This window comes from Myotis daubentonii, chromosome 11, assembly GCF_963259705.1.
Source record: "Myotis daubentonii chromosome 11, mMyoDau2.1, whole genome shotgun sequence".
NCBI classification, from domain to species: Eukaryota; Metazoa; Chordata; class Mammalia; order Chiroptera; family Vespertilionidae; genus Myotis; species Myotis daubentonii.
The window spans coordinates 12,684,200-12,700,138 of NC_081850.1; positions in this window are offsets into that span (position 1 = coordinate 12,684,200).

The following is a 15,939-nucleotide window of genomic DNA, read 5'->3' on the forward strand; positions in this document are numbered from 1 at the left end:
TGTCTCCTGCAGCACCCTGGGACAGAATTATGACATCACCCGCTGTCGTCAACTTTTATGTCCAGACTCCTCCTGTGAGGTGTGTAACAATGCAGCCAGTTCAATCAATGGGCTTTGCTTAAAGGCTTTGGCAGCTTCTACTCCATCTGGGTCTCCTGTGGCTTCCACAGCTCCTGTGACAGCTCTTGTGACTGAGCCATCTTTCAATCAGTCCTCTGCTTTCTCAGGAGTCCCTCCAAGAGACCTCATACCAACTCCACTGCCTGAACCTTCCCCACCATCTCCCTCCATTCTCCCCTCTAACTCAACGACAACCTTGGGTAATTTTCTGTCACCCTCACCACCGGGTCATACTGTGCCTCCACAGCCAGTGCACCATTCCTCACCTCAACCCAAAGACTTGTGCTCTTCGACCTTGACCCAATATGATTTACATCAAGGGTTTCTTGCCCCCCGTTCTACAAAGATCTCTTTAGGGGCAGACCCTGAAGCCAAACTTATAGATCCTAGTCATCTCTTATTTCTCAGCCCTGATGAGCATGACTCAGCACAGGAGTACATATATCCTATGACCTGGGAAGACAACATAAAGAAAAATCTTGCCCAGCTATTCTGGGGTCTCCCAACTCTGCATAGCGAGTCCTTGTCCTCTGCTATCCATGCCTCAGGTCAATATTCCATCTTCTTCAACAGCATCTCAAATTCCTTCACAGACCAAGAATCCCCAGGACTTTCTGATTTACAATCTCCATCCTTGGCAGAGGTCCAACCTCAACCCTTGCCTCAAACCCTGCCTCAGTCCCAGCACTTACATCTCACTCAGATCCAAACCCAGGCCCACCTTCAATCCCCACTCCCAATCCTACCATCCAGTCCCATTACCCAGAATAAGGTCAGTGAAATGAATGTCCACATACCCAATAATGAATCAGAATGTAACACCTCATCTGAAACGGAACACCTGGCATGCAATGTGTTGCTGAAAGAACAGGAAAGTTTGTGGGGTTTAACCTCTGTGGCTCAAAGTTCTAAGGCCCATGTTGCAATCTCCATCGATCCGGTAGAGTTTCCTCTTAGCAGTGAATTTCGAGATAAATTTGAGCATCACCTTAGAAAGAGGCTCATCCAACACCACCAGGGCCAGCCCTGCATGATCAATGGGTCTCTGTCACTAATGAGGCCTCTGAGCAATTGCTCAGGCATACTTGAGTCAAAGAGCAGTTCTGGCCTCTCACAGATCTCTGTGGAGAAGGAACAGAGTAGTGAAAATCCAAATGGTGGATTGAGCCAACCAGGAAGCTTCTATGAGAGGAGCTCAGAAATGTTTCAAATAGAGGAGAATGAGGGGAAGGAGGAGGGACACAGCCAAGAGAATGATACCAAAGTTCATCTGCTGAGTGATTCAAAGCCCTCCTCACATAAACCCGTTGATATCCAACGCACACTCGTAGAGGAAATCCAAAAAATTTTGAAAGCCAAACTGCCTCTTACAAACGCCATTAGTGGCAAAAACGTATCACAGATACGTTCTGTGATAGCCAACACTCAACCCCCGAAGCTGCCTGCAAGGCGAGCAGGGACCCCACAGGAGACAAATAATAACGGTGTCAATGCTAAAGACAGAGCAGAAATAGGACAGGGCGCAAACAGGGAGAAATCAGAACCTGCTTCCAGGCCCAGCATGTCTAGGGAGATAGTCAGGGCTGAGAGGCTCAAAGCTCTTCAACCCCAAACTAGTGGTGTCTTGACAACCAGCAAGCCAGGAATCTCCCAAAAGACAGAGAGAGACACCACTGTGACCACGGAAAACCCACCATCTAAAATATCAGATCTAGCTCCTACCTTATCAGAACTTAGAAAGCAACTAATTGCTGAGATGAACTTGAAGTTGGAGAGCAGGAAGCAGAGCCAGGCCCAAGGCCAACCCCTGGACATGTCCAGTGACTCGGACATCTTGACTTACAAAGCCCCCCTGACTCCTGATAAGTGTGTGTCCAGTGTGGACACGGAGGTTCACCAGGTGCTGCATGTCCAATCGGAGGACAGCGGAGTCAGTCTGGAGAAGCAGCAGGAACCATGGCTTCCTAAGCAGGCATTAAGGTCCTGCCAGGATCAGAATTCCCCACCAGCTGTAAAGAAAGATATCGTGTGCCCTCCCCCAGAGCCTACAGGCCCCAAAAGTGAGGAGCTTGGTGCAGGAGATGCACGACTGAGAATTTCCCGACCTGGAGGGAAGAGATTTCCTTCTCGGGACCCGGCTTTAGAGGCCATGCTTGGGGGCAAGACTTTCCACGGCCTAACACAGATGGCTACTTCTGATAGCCTTGTGCTACATCCAATGAAGAGACCTTTTCAAAGGCTTTGTCCTTCAATCAAATGTAAAATGGAAGAAACCACCCAGGAAATGGGAAGGCACATATCATCTGCACAGAGTAGAGGCCCACTTCAAAGAGGAGCTCCCTTTACTGGAACCACCCAAGTTGATAGACGCCGGCCTGCAGTAGTTACCACCTGCCCCCAAGAGCCCCTTCCCTCCGCAGCGCAGTCGGGGAAGCCCATGCAGAAGGGAGCAGTGCAGGCCCAGGCAGAGCCAGCGCAGAGGCGTCATTTCCAGCGCAGGGCTCCCTCCTATGACCTGACAAATGCCGTGCCCGGCCGCCACACAGCTATCTTGGCTGGCCAGGGCTCTACCAATACTAGACATACCAGAAATGAGGACAGACCCCTCCAAAATGCTGTGGCATCAAACGGTCAGCAAATATGCCAGAAGCACCCTCAATCTGTGCCCCTCAGGGCGACTCTGCCCCATCCAAGCCCCAACTGCAGGCCTCACCCTGCCAATGGGCCTCCTGCTGTTCTCACCACTGCTGGAGGCACTGCCTTCAGAGATCAGCCTCCACGATTTAGACACACAATGCTTCTCTATAATTTCCAGGGGCAAACATTCCCCACCCCCAAGTAATTCCCACCTTGTGGGGAATATTGACTTGCCTAATAAATGTGTCTGTAATAACAGTGATGTCTTCTCCGTGTCCTGAGTTGGGGGCAAGGGTTTCTCAGGGCTTGTGCTTAAGGAAAGAAAGGAGTAAGTTCAGCTTCTACTGGTTGCTTCCTTTGGCTTCCAAAAGTGACCGTTTCCTGGAGCTCTTGTTGAGAACTAGATACCATGTGCCCTCCCCCTAAGCCCACTTCCTCCCTGATGTGGTTTGAGGAGATGGGCTCTGTCTCCTTCCTCATAGCTTAGCCTGAAGGAACATGGAGAGCAGCCTTTCAGGGAATGCTGTATGTCCTTGAAGGCAGCCGGGAAGACAGGCCTTCCACATCCGAAGAAGATCAAGGACGGGTATATTTTTCAGAAAGTGTTAGTGAAGAAGAGACAGTGGCTTAATCATTATTTAGAAGTCAGTGATCAGAGGAGCCCACAGGTGGGTGAACCCTGAATAGGAGTGTTTGGGCGGTATTGTTTTTCCCTGACAAATGTGCACACACACCCACCCTTTCTACAGTGGTCTAGAGGGGAGGCAAAGCCACTTGTACAGACTGAAACACAAAAATGGAATGAGCGTCCGCATGAACACTTCAGGTAGCTTTCCCAGTAAACCTTGTGAATCCTGAGTGTAAATAGAAAAAACCAAACCAAACAAAAACCAAACAGAGCCCCCTTTCACTACCACACTAGCATCTTCTTGTCTAGAGTTATGCCATTGGCCATGCAATGCCTGAAGCTAGAGATCAGAGAAAAAATGCAGAACAAAAAGGATCTAAAGGTGGAATGGGGCCCAAGGCAGGGGCCATGAAGAGGTGAGCAGGCAGCGGAGGGTTGTAACAGCCAGGTGGACAAGCGGCCAATAACGCAGCCTCCCAGTTCCTACACCATCTCTTCTTGGGGTCCTGTACTGCCGCTCCAGTGCAGTCACTGCCACACTGCAGACCTTATTACCAGGAACATCTCTGCCTCAGGAATCATATAGTCTGACCTTTGAGCCTTTGGCCTCATCCCCTATCCTTCCAGCATAGATGCCCATAGTTCACATTTTTCAATTCCAGGTCATTCATTTATCCACTCACTTCCTGTCAATCCACAAAGCTCTTGGCTTCCTCCCTTACTAAGGTAGACTTGATGGTCCATGTAGTGACTAACATTTAAAAAGCTCCACGACAATGGGCCCCCCTTCCAGTTCCCTTTAATCCTTCCTATAAATTTCAACTCTGTGTTCTTCTAGAAATGGCTTCCTATAAGTAACTGACCATTACTGGATAGATCTAACAATGGGTTCTACTGGTTCCATGGAACTATATGGAACTCATTCATTCTACAGATAATGCTCCGATGCTTACTAACATGTGAACAAAACAAATGGAGCTCAGTTCCCTCTTTCCTTTGTCTATTCTCTCTACAAAGCTCCTCAAATCCATGGCAAATCTCACTTTCCTCAAACTGAGGGCATCACCACTTGCTCAACAGATGTGCTGGACCACTGTTCAGAGAGGAGCAAGAAGCCATGAGATGGGGACTTTTCAGCAAAATATTAAAAACAACAACACTGTGTTTTCAAATATTTAGAAGAATTTTTCCTGTTATGCATGCAAATGACTTATATGCAGATCAGATACACTTGTTTATCTCTTTCTTTCCAAAAATGCCATTAAAAGTAAAATATTAGGTGAAAAGATGCTCAATATCACTAGCCATCAAAAAAAATGCAAATCACAAGCACTGTGAGATAACAACAGGCACACACACACAAAAAGGCTAGAAGCAGTCTCGCAGAGAATGTCGAGAAGGCGGAACCCTCACACATAGCGGGCGGGAATGAAAAATGGTACAGCCACTGTGACAAAGAGTCTGGCCCGTCCTCAAAATGTCCAACAGAGTTTCCATATGACCCAGCAACTCCACCTCTAAGTACACACTCATGAGAAATGAAAACACATGTCCACACTGAACTTGTAAACACATGCTCACAGCAGTAGCATCCAGTATTCATAATACTCAAAAGGTGGACACAACCCACATGTCCATCAGCTGAGGAATGGTAAGTAAAATGCGGTATATCCATGCAATGTCATATCTTTTGGCAATAAAAACTATTAATACATGCTATAACATGGATGAACCCTGAAAGCATTTGCTAAGTGAATAAAGCCAGTCACAAAGGATCACATGTGATTCCATTCATATGAAATGTTCAAAACAGACAAAACTAGAGAAATATAAAATACATTCGTGGTTGCTTAGGGCTGGGGGTGGGGGAAGAAAAGGGAGGAGAGATGACAACTAAAGATTGTAAGTTTTCTTTTTGAAGTCATGAAAATGTTTTAAAATTGACTGTGGGGATGTACATATCTGAAAATACTAAAATCATAAAATTATACACTTTAAATGGGTGAATTGTATGGTATGCGAACTATATGTAAACAGAGGATGGAAAGAGAGTAAGTACTTGAGAAGGACAAATAGGGGAAAGGATAAGACAAAAGATGTCAACACATTTCCTGACTCAGAGAGGGAATGCAGGCAAGAAATGTAAGGAAATGACACGGCTTCATTTCAGCAGTTTATAATCTGAAAACAGGAGCTGTAGTGATTGTAACTATTCCAGGATTAGCTGGCATGGGGAGAGGAAGTAAATACATATACAACATCAACAAAAACTACATTATATAAAAAACTATAGAGATGCCAATAGGAACTTCAGTAAAGACTTGGTAGGTTTTGGAAAACAATCATTAATGATTAATAGAAGGACACATCAGTGTGAGTAAAACAAACAAACAAACAAAAAACCACACACACACACACACACCCACACAGCCCAAAATGTACTGCTAAATAAAATCACAATCGTGCTCAGAAGTTATGCTAAAGAGAAGCCCACTCCCTAATCAAAATGTGTTTGGTCCTGTGTTGTGGACTGTGTTGTGACAAGGCTATGTAAACTAAAGAATTAAAAATGTTGTGGAAGAGAAGGAAGTTGGCAGAAGAAAGAGGGATCAGCAGGGCTAGATCCTGTATTGGTGAAGGGAACTGGATGCGGTGGTTCTCAACCTGTGGGTCGCAACCATGGGAAAACACACACAGCATACCAGAAATTTACATTATGATTCATAACAGTAGCAAAAGTACAGTTATGAAGTAGCAACGAAAATAATTTTATGGTTGGGGGGTCACCACAACATGAGGAACTGTATTAAAGGGTTGCGGCATTAGAAAAGTTGAGAACCACTGATAGAGGCTAGCTAGGCTATTAGGGGCCTATAGCCTTAAAGGGATCTTGCCGGTAAAAAGATTACTAAAGAATTTAGAGATGTTTGCCATTGGTGCATGGGTATGCCATGGCCTCATCGCCCTCTCTGTCTTGCTTTCTGTTCATTGGTACAGTCTGATCTGCTCCCCCATGCTTTTGTAAAATTTCACTTTTCAAACTGAGGCCATCTCCACTTGCAGATGAGAACTGCTGGGACTCTCATGACGAAAAAATTTGTGCTCAGATAAGACAACACTTCCCATCCTCCTGGTAACTTTGCAGGGCACTTTGTTCTTCTATTAGTTTTTTGTTGTTGTTTTTCTTCTGAGGAAAAGTATCTGTGACCATGAATTGGAAGAATTACCATCAACATCATTAAAATGTCTATACTACCCAAAGAAGTCTATAGAATCAACACAATCCCTTTTAAAATACCAATGGCATATTTCATAAATCTAGAAAAAACATTCCAAAAATTATATGGCACCAGAAAAGACCCCAAATAACCTCAGCAATCTTTAAAAAGAAGAAAAACAACGTTGGAGGGAGCACAATACTGGATATTAGACTATACCACAAAGCCATTATAGTCAAAACAGCCTGGTACTGGCATAGGAACAGACATATAGATCAATGGAACAGAACAGAGGGCCCAAAACTTCTCAAAACCACCATCACTGCAACTGTGTTTCGTGATGGATTATTGCAGATCAATTAATTTTGTACACTGTTGGACAGAATAGTTAAGAACATAAAGAAATGAGAAAATATTTCCTTTAAAGACCTTTGCATGGTTAAAATTTATGCCATCTATAAATAAAGATCTCCAGAAAACACGTTTTGGTAGAGTATTACCACCTCCCACTCTGCATATATCATGTACTTTTCCCTCTTCTTCTACCCCAGCAGATATGTTAGCTGAACACATGATCTCTTAGCTAAAGACCCCAGTCTGAGGTTCCCAACCTCCTTTCCATTTAAATATTACACATGGTGTAAGGTCTTGAAAAGAAGATGAGCGAGCGATGTAAGTTAATAGAATGGTCCTTAAAAGAAATGGACATAGGCATACATTCTCTTTTCCGTGTTCCACTGGCCAGAATAAAGATGTGTGGTAAGCCATCTGATTCTCCACTTTTGGCTGAAGATAACACCTTGGGAGAGAACAACTGTAAGAGAGAAGGACGGTGCCTCACCAACTCCATTGTCACCAAATATGCTTTTCTGAAGGAGAGAAAAATGAAGTAAATTAAACTCTCTCTTATTTAAGCCAATTTTTTAAAGCAGTCTAGACTGAATTCTAAATAATATATTAAAACTAATCCTTACAACTCTAAAAGAAATAAAAGTCCCAATATTGAAGTTTGGGACAGTTTCTCAGTGGTTAGAGCGTCGGTCAGTGCACTGAAGGGCATGTCCCTGGGTTGCAGGTTCCACCCCAGGACCCTGTCAAAGAGTGTGCGGGAGGCAACCAATGAATGTGTCTCTTTCACATCTCTCTCTCTCTCTCTCTCTCTCTCTCTCTCTCTCTATATATATATATATATATATATATATATATATATATATATATATATATATATATGATTACCCAATCTAACCACACAGCTTATCATGTGATTTCCCTTATTTCATAGCCTTCACAAACACCCACATTTTCCTCCTCATGGTGCCATAACTTCTACATGACATATGTTCCATATACTACCTTGCGTGGTTCTTAATAATGCATATTCAACTTGAAGATTTAAGCTTAACCTTATTAGGGACGCAAGTTCTTGGATACATTTTTTGAGCCTCACATATGGGTCACTCATGAGGCGGTCCTCTGTGCCCTCCCTAGGATTTCAATCCTCTTAGTGGCGTGTTACAAATACATATTGATACATTTCCTGAGCCTCTGTATGCACGAGGACTGTCTCAATTACATATAATGTCTCTTTAAGCCCTGCGCTTCCCCCCACCCCCGCCAACACACACAAACACACACACACACACACACACACACACACACACAAGACATATGGGGGCTTTGACTTACTTCCTTTCATAGATGTTGAAACTGAGATGCAAGAGGTAAGTATTTTTCCAAAATCTCTAAGTTTAGGAGAGCTGGCCATTTGGTACCTCCTTTGTCTGACTTCAAAATCAGGGTTCTTAAGCATGACACACAACTAACTGATAGGCACAGAACAGGTTACCAATTAAGTTCTGTTGATTGAATGAATGGTGCCATCAAATAATCCAGCAAACAATGAGACTCTCCCAGAAAGAGTGACCTCAGCAGCCTCTTCAGTCACATCAGTGACTCCAGAACAAAGACAGTTCTCTTTACCAGCTTGCTTGTATGAAAATTTCATAGCAGGAAGCGGTATGCAAATAGGATTTTTCCCTCCTAAAAATAGACTGCAAAAATTATCCCAACTGGGCCATCTCACACTGGTACGTATTTCCAATGTTGAAAAGTCCTTACTCTGTTACTAATTGCCTGTCCTTATCAACTGGCATGTCTGGCACCTTCTCCCTTGTCAGTCAATCCTGAAATACTTGCTGCCTCTTTCCCTAGAGCAACCTGGTTATCAATAAACCTGTTAATATATGCTCTGGGCTTTTAATCACAAACTGGTCAAGTGGATTTCCCATTTACCATACCAAATAGTGCATGATAAATGCTCGGATCCTGATATTTTTAAATATGCTTGTGCATATGTTTTCATTTTAAGTGACAGTTCAAGCCAGCTGACCTGCAGGCTAAAGTAAAAAGCTCAACTAATCTCACCAGAGCTCTCCCCCATATTGAATCAAATATTCAATATTTATTTTCACTATCGATTCTGCCCCTTCTGATAGGCATGTTCATCTGTGCTAGGTTATTAGTTACTCATTCTTCAAGCCCGAGCAGTTCTGTTTCTCTGAAAGGCTAGAATTCTGAGCAGCATCTCCTGGCTGCCACACTCAGCCCCATTCAGGGGTATCCTCAGAAAAACTCCCTGGGTTTCCTTATAGCCTTTTCTCATCCCCTTTCTATTCCTTGTGTCTACCGCTTTCTCAGTGCTCTCTGGAATCCTTTCAAGCTTCCTCCCCATTACAGTGTAATTTTTCATTCATTTTACAAATGCTTATTAAGTACCTAATTTGTGATTTTTTTCGTTATGGGGAATGCATTTTTGAACAAGACAAGATATTCCTCCCATAATGATATATCTGTTCAAATAACAGGAGGGGACTTGGTAATACGACGATAAAGTAAAATATACATTCTATATTAGATGGTGCTGCATGACATGAAAAAATAATGCCAGAAATGGGGACAGGAGTGTCTGGGTGTGGGGACAGACTACCATTTTAAATAGCATGGCAGTGGAAGAAATTACTAGAAAGAAACATTTTACCAAATTGCTCTGGGAGATGAGAGCGTGGACCATGAGGCTCTCCAAAGGAAAATTATTGTTCCAGGCAGAGAGAATGACCACTTCATTCTCCTCAGACCTTTAAGTTGATCCCTATGTTTTTCACCTTAAGTTTAAATAAATTTGTTCTGAAATACAAGATAGAACATAATAAAATATTTTATAATATACAATATAATGATACATGGCTATTACTGGACTAAAAATAAACATAAATATGGACATTGTACCTACTGTACTTTTTAAAATATGACATTCCATCAAGTATTCTCCTTGTATTTAAATCAATGTCTCTCCGCCCGTACACTAGTGAGCGCTGTAGAGAGTGGGCACGGGCCCTGCGCATTTGTAGTATGCTTAGCAGCACCCTAATCTCTACCTACAAGATGCCAGGAGCACCCACATACACACACACACATTTATGATAACAAAAATGTCTCCAGATATTGCCCAGTGTTCTCTGGGGATCAAAATCATCCCCCATTAAGAATTGCTGATTCCGAAAAGAGCCATACTCAGCAGCCCTACAATTTCTGTAGTTACGTACACCCCAATAAGGGACAAGCTTCTCCCCTAGAATAATGTATAATGAGGCACAGTAAGCTCTATTGTTTATAGTGGCTTGAAAAGTCATTAAATAAAGCTTCCCCCCAATTCATGCTGCTGCTTGTACACTATCCCCTTGTCACTAAGGGGCTTTTACATGCAGAGGATGCAATATTATAAGACTTGGGATAGGTGAGGTGGGGCTGGGGGTTTTACCTTCATGGTTTAAAGTACAAAAAGGTTTAGTGAGAATCCAGCAAATTCTAAAGGAGTTTTATAAAGACAGTGCAATAAGAGGAGAAAATCTGGAAATGGATTCTCTGAAAACTAGCCATGCTGCACACCCCACCTTTATCCTCTCTCTATTTTCCAATAGCTTTATCTCCCTCCACTGGCACTTCCTAGAGTCATTTAAAAACTCTCCTTCCTATCACAATGTCATCCAGACGAGCTGACCCTGAACTCAGGCTGGATCATACATTCTGTACACACTGACTTCATTAAATCACACAGCGTTTCCTGGACTCTCAACTGTCTTCAACTGCAGGCTGGCCTCAGACAGCCCCTGAACCAAAAATTTTCCAAAGTATCCCTCCAAACTAAAGAGTTAACTTAAAAATAGTGTTGCCTCAACCTGTATCCGACTCTTCTCAAACCTCCGATCACTCTCCAATTCATAAAGACTCATAAATTTGTTTTCCTCCATTAGATCTTAGGGTTGCATTTAGGCCTCCATTTCTATTTAGTGTCCTAGGCGCCCTTTAACCTCACAAGAGAGTTGTCCAGCACCCAGCAGAGTAAGAGTGGTCGAGCATTCTAGCGCTGGAGAACAGGTTGTGTACAGTACCAAACCCCAGGCAAACAAGGGACTGTCTACGTAGCCACTCTGCAACCCCACCTTCCAGTCCGATGTTCACTTCCTCACCATTGGGAACTGTCCCTGTCCAGCTGACCCTTGAACAATGAGGGGGTTAGTGGCCCTGATTGCAGCACAGCCACAAATCTGTGTGCAACTCAAGTTGACTCTGCTTACGTGGATTCCCAAGAGCTGACTGAAAATAGAGATCCAAACATTTGTAATTCCACATTAAATTTATACTCAGTAGAGAAAACATTGAAGATACTAAGGCAAGAAAATGAAAAGAAGTGAAGAGTGTGGGAGAGGGAGGAGTGAGAAGGAGAGAAGAGAGAAAAACTCTGAGAAATTGAATCCTCAAAGGAGAAATGTTCCAAATGGAATGAACACAAGGTGAACCCAAGGCTCTGTGAGTAGCTCCATGTACCCTCCTTGGTGTTTCCACATAACAACACCCCATGGCACTGCATAAACTAGAACTTGTTCTTGAAAGTCCTGTCTCTCTGCTTCTACGACCAGAAGATTTTCAGTTTGATGTAGTCCCACAAGCTGGTACTTGCTTTTATTGCCTGTGCTCTTCATGTCATATCCAAACCACTGTTGTTGAGACCAATGTTAAGGAGCTTTTCCCCTGTTTTCTTCTAGGAGTTTTGTGGCTTTGGGTCTTATGTTTATGCTTTTAATCCACTTTGAGTTAATTTTTGTAAATGGTGTAAGAGAGGAGCTCCAGTTCAGCTTTTGCATGTGGTTACCCAGTTTGTCCATCAACATTTATTGAAGGGACTTATTCTTTCCCCATTGAGACTTGCCTGCCTTGTCAAATATTAGTCGACCATATGCATAGGGGATTATCTCTGGGCTCCCTATCCTATTCCATTGGTCTATGTGTCTATTTTTATATGCAGTCGTTTTTTAAAATATGATTCATATCAATATGTAGTAATATACAATTATATCAGATATTTTATCAAGTCGAAAGGTTCAGAGTGTCTGTGTGTATATCTGTGTCTGTGTTTGTATGTGTGTATGTATACTTAGAGAGAATGCAAATTATAGATTAAACCAGTATGAGTTGGGAAAGTGGGCAGACAAAAAAATATAAAGACCCTTGTATACCATCCTAAGGATATTGGATTTAATCTTACAGGTATACTATTGAGGAAGAGAATTGAATAGTAGTGGGAAAGAATCTTATTACTATCCTTTTTGCATTCATTTCTTTTCATACTTGTCCAAATAATAAAGAAATTAAATTCAAAAGTACTATGTTATCTGTAGGTTTACACTCTGGCTTCTAAAAGTATTTACTATTTTTACCAACCCTGAAGTACTAAGAATTAATGGCTGTGTATTAAGTAATTAAATTGAGAATAGTACTCTCTCCCTGGCTGGTGTGGCTCAGTTGGTTGGAGCACTGTCTGGTACACTGAAAGATCGCAGGTTCATGTCCTGTCAGGGCACATATCCAGGTTTTGGGTTTGATTCTTGATCAGAGTGCATACAGAAGGCAAATGACTGGCTTCTCTCACACTTTGATGTTTCTCTCTCTCTCTCTCTAATCAATAAAAAATAATTAAAACAAGCAGAAAAAACAGTTAAAAGTAATTGTACCTTTCATATGGGCATAACATTCCCATTGCTACTTGCTATTTGTCATACACACCAAATAACAATTGACTAAAAGGAGCAATAATCTGTTTACAATTGACTAAAAGGAGCAAACACAGCATACGTTAATATATCCTTAGATTTTAATCTTCTGTATTAGGTTTATTTTTAGAGTCAGGAAGGTCATAAAGCTCTCTAGATAATTATCTAAACCCCAGGTTTTTCATCTTATTTTAAAGTCAGGCAGGGATGAAACATTCTTATTATCCTTTTAAGCACAGTTAAATACTGGTCTCTTCTGAATCTATATCCAAACTCTTGCTATAATTTAAACTCTTTCTTACTCTGTCTCCGCTAGAAACAGAAAAAAAAAAATCATTATCAAAAAATAGTCAAATAGCCACAGTGGGTCAACATCCTTTGCTAAACTGATCTATGCAACTCATTATATCTTTCCTCATAAGAACTTGTTGTTATCCCATTAAGTACTTTGGTCATGCTTTGTAGGGCCTTTTCTTATTCATTCAAATCCTTCAGAAAAATCAATTATCAGAATTGCAAAGCTAGGTTCACTGTGGTATTCATATAAGACTCAAATTCAATTCTGTTGATGCTACAAATGTCAAGATGATTTCAAATTATTTTGTACTAGAGATATGTCATATAATCCCAACTCTGTAATGGGATCAATCAATATCTTTTATCCAATAAACATCTATTGAAAGTTTACTGTGTGTCAAACAATATAAATATAAAGTTCCATCAAACAGGATAACAGACACTGAAATAAAGAGTCATATGTAGTATGAGAAGAGCTTCAATACAGCAGTGAAAGGGCAAAACATTTCATTTTGTCATAGTTCAGAGAGGAAGTGGTAGAAGATATTCTTAGGAAAAAATATCACTTTGGTTAATTCTTAAAAGATTTTTAAAAATGTTATCTAGGCCCTAACTGGTTTGGCTCAGTGGACAGAATGTCAGCCTGCGGACTGAAGGGTCCCAGGTTCGATTCTGGTCAAGGGCATGTACCTTGGTTGCGGGCACATCCCAGTAGGGAGGTGTGCAGGAGGCAGCAGATAAATGTTTCTCTCTCATTGATGTTTCTAACTCTCTATCCCTCTCCCTTCCTCTCTGTAAAAAAGCCAATAAAATATATTTAAAAAATAAATAAATAAAAATAAAAAAGTTATCTAGCACAATGAGAAAAAAAAAGACACTCAAAACACAGTGCATGTAAAATATAAAAATTTAACCACAAATAAAATCAATATGTATGGGTCTAAATAAATGCTGGAATATATGGCTTGAAAGGAAACGGGAGACTAGATGAAATCAGTACAAATAGGAACGTGCAACATATCATAAAATTATTTCTGTATGAGACTCCACAGGATAAATTAACTGTTTCTAACTGAGGTGACTATATACACACACACATATACATGCACACACAGTCATATACACGCTTAGACATATATGTATCTCATTGAGTACAGAAAGGCTAAATAATCTGTGTGTAGATTTTTTTAAACTCCTTTGCTGAGGTATGATTGACATACAGAAAGCTGTACATATTTAATATATACAACTTGATGAGCTTGGAAATTATAAACATCTGTAAAATTATCCCCAAATCTATGCTATAAACACCTCAAATACCTCCAAAAGTATCCTCCCATCTTAATTTATTACTATTTTTTTTCTGATAAGAACATTTAACATAAGATCTACCTGATTAGCAAATTTTTAAGTGTAAAATACAATTTTTTTAAAATATATTTTATTAATTTTTTACAGAAAGGAAGGGAAAGAGATAGAGCGTTAGAAACATCGATGAGAGAGAAACATCTATCAGCTGCCTCCTGCACACCTCCTGCTGGAGATGTTCCCACAACCAAGGTAGATGCCCTTGACCGGAATCGAACCTGGGACCTTTCAGTCCTCAGGTTGACGCTCTATCCACTGAGCCAAACCGGTTATGACGCAATTTTTGTAACTATAGGCATTAGCCATACAGCGATCTTTAGGACTTACTTAACTTGTATACCAACTTTCTACCTTTTGATGAATACCTTGCTGTGCCCCACTCCTCTTCTTTGCTCCTAGCAACCACCAGTTCACACTTTGCCTTCTATGAGCTTGACTATTTTAGATTCCTCATATAAATGGTATCGTTGGAGCAACTACAACGGAAAACAGTGAGGAGATTCCTCAAAAAATTAAAAATAGAACTGCCATGTGGTCCAAGAATTCCACTCCTCAGTATAGTATGTATCCGAAGGAATTGAATTCAGGATCTTAAAGAGACATCTCCACTCCCATGTTTATTGCAGCATTAATCACAACAGCCAAGATATGGAAACAACCCATATGTCAATGAATGGATAAAGAAAATGTGGAATACATTGGAATACAATGTAATATTATTCAGCCTTAAAAAAAAAATCCTGCCATTTGTGACAAAATGGATGGACCCTGGGGTACATTATGCTAAGTGAAATAAGCCAGACACAGGACAAGCTTGTGTAATGGTTTAAAGCTGCTAAATATCAAAGCTGCAATTTGGATGTATATCTAATTTAAAGCATGCTTTGTTGCTTGTAACATGCTGCCTCTGGTCCTAATTGGATATGGAGTGAACTGTCTTCCCCACTTTGTTACACACACATTTCTTTCAGATTTCCCTTTCCTTAAGGCCATTTTGAACAGGCTGTGTCTCTGCTACACCATCTCCAATTATTTTTCTATTAAATACAGAATAAAGTATACCACAGAATAAATTCATAGTCTGATATCCATTGCCCTATAATCTGCCCCAAAAGTTCCACTGCTCATATTGCTATTTCATTGTTCACATAATCAAATGTTGTTCTAAAAGTTGTTTCCCATTCAAAGGCCTTTTTATCAATACGGTCCTTTCTATCTTGAATGTCCTCTTGAGTATATAGGCCTATTAGAAGGTCCTCCCATTCTCTAAGGACTTCAATGCACCTGTTTATAAAACCCTTTTGATTGATCTACTTTAAAGTTATCTACTCTGTGTATATGTACATATGCATTGAGGACACACAGATCCAAATACACTGTTTATTGATGAAAAATAAACTCTGTATTTTAAAAACAAATCATTATCTAATGTCCAGGGCTTTTTTAATTCCACTACCTTTCCCCCCAATTCTAGGAAACTATACTATGATTAATGTGTACATCTTTAGTTTGTTTATCTAGGTAGTAGAACAGAAATACTTCTCTGGAAGAACAGATACACCCC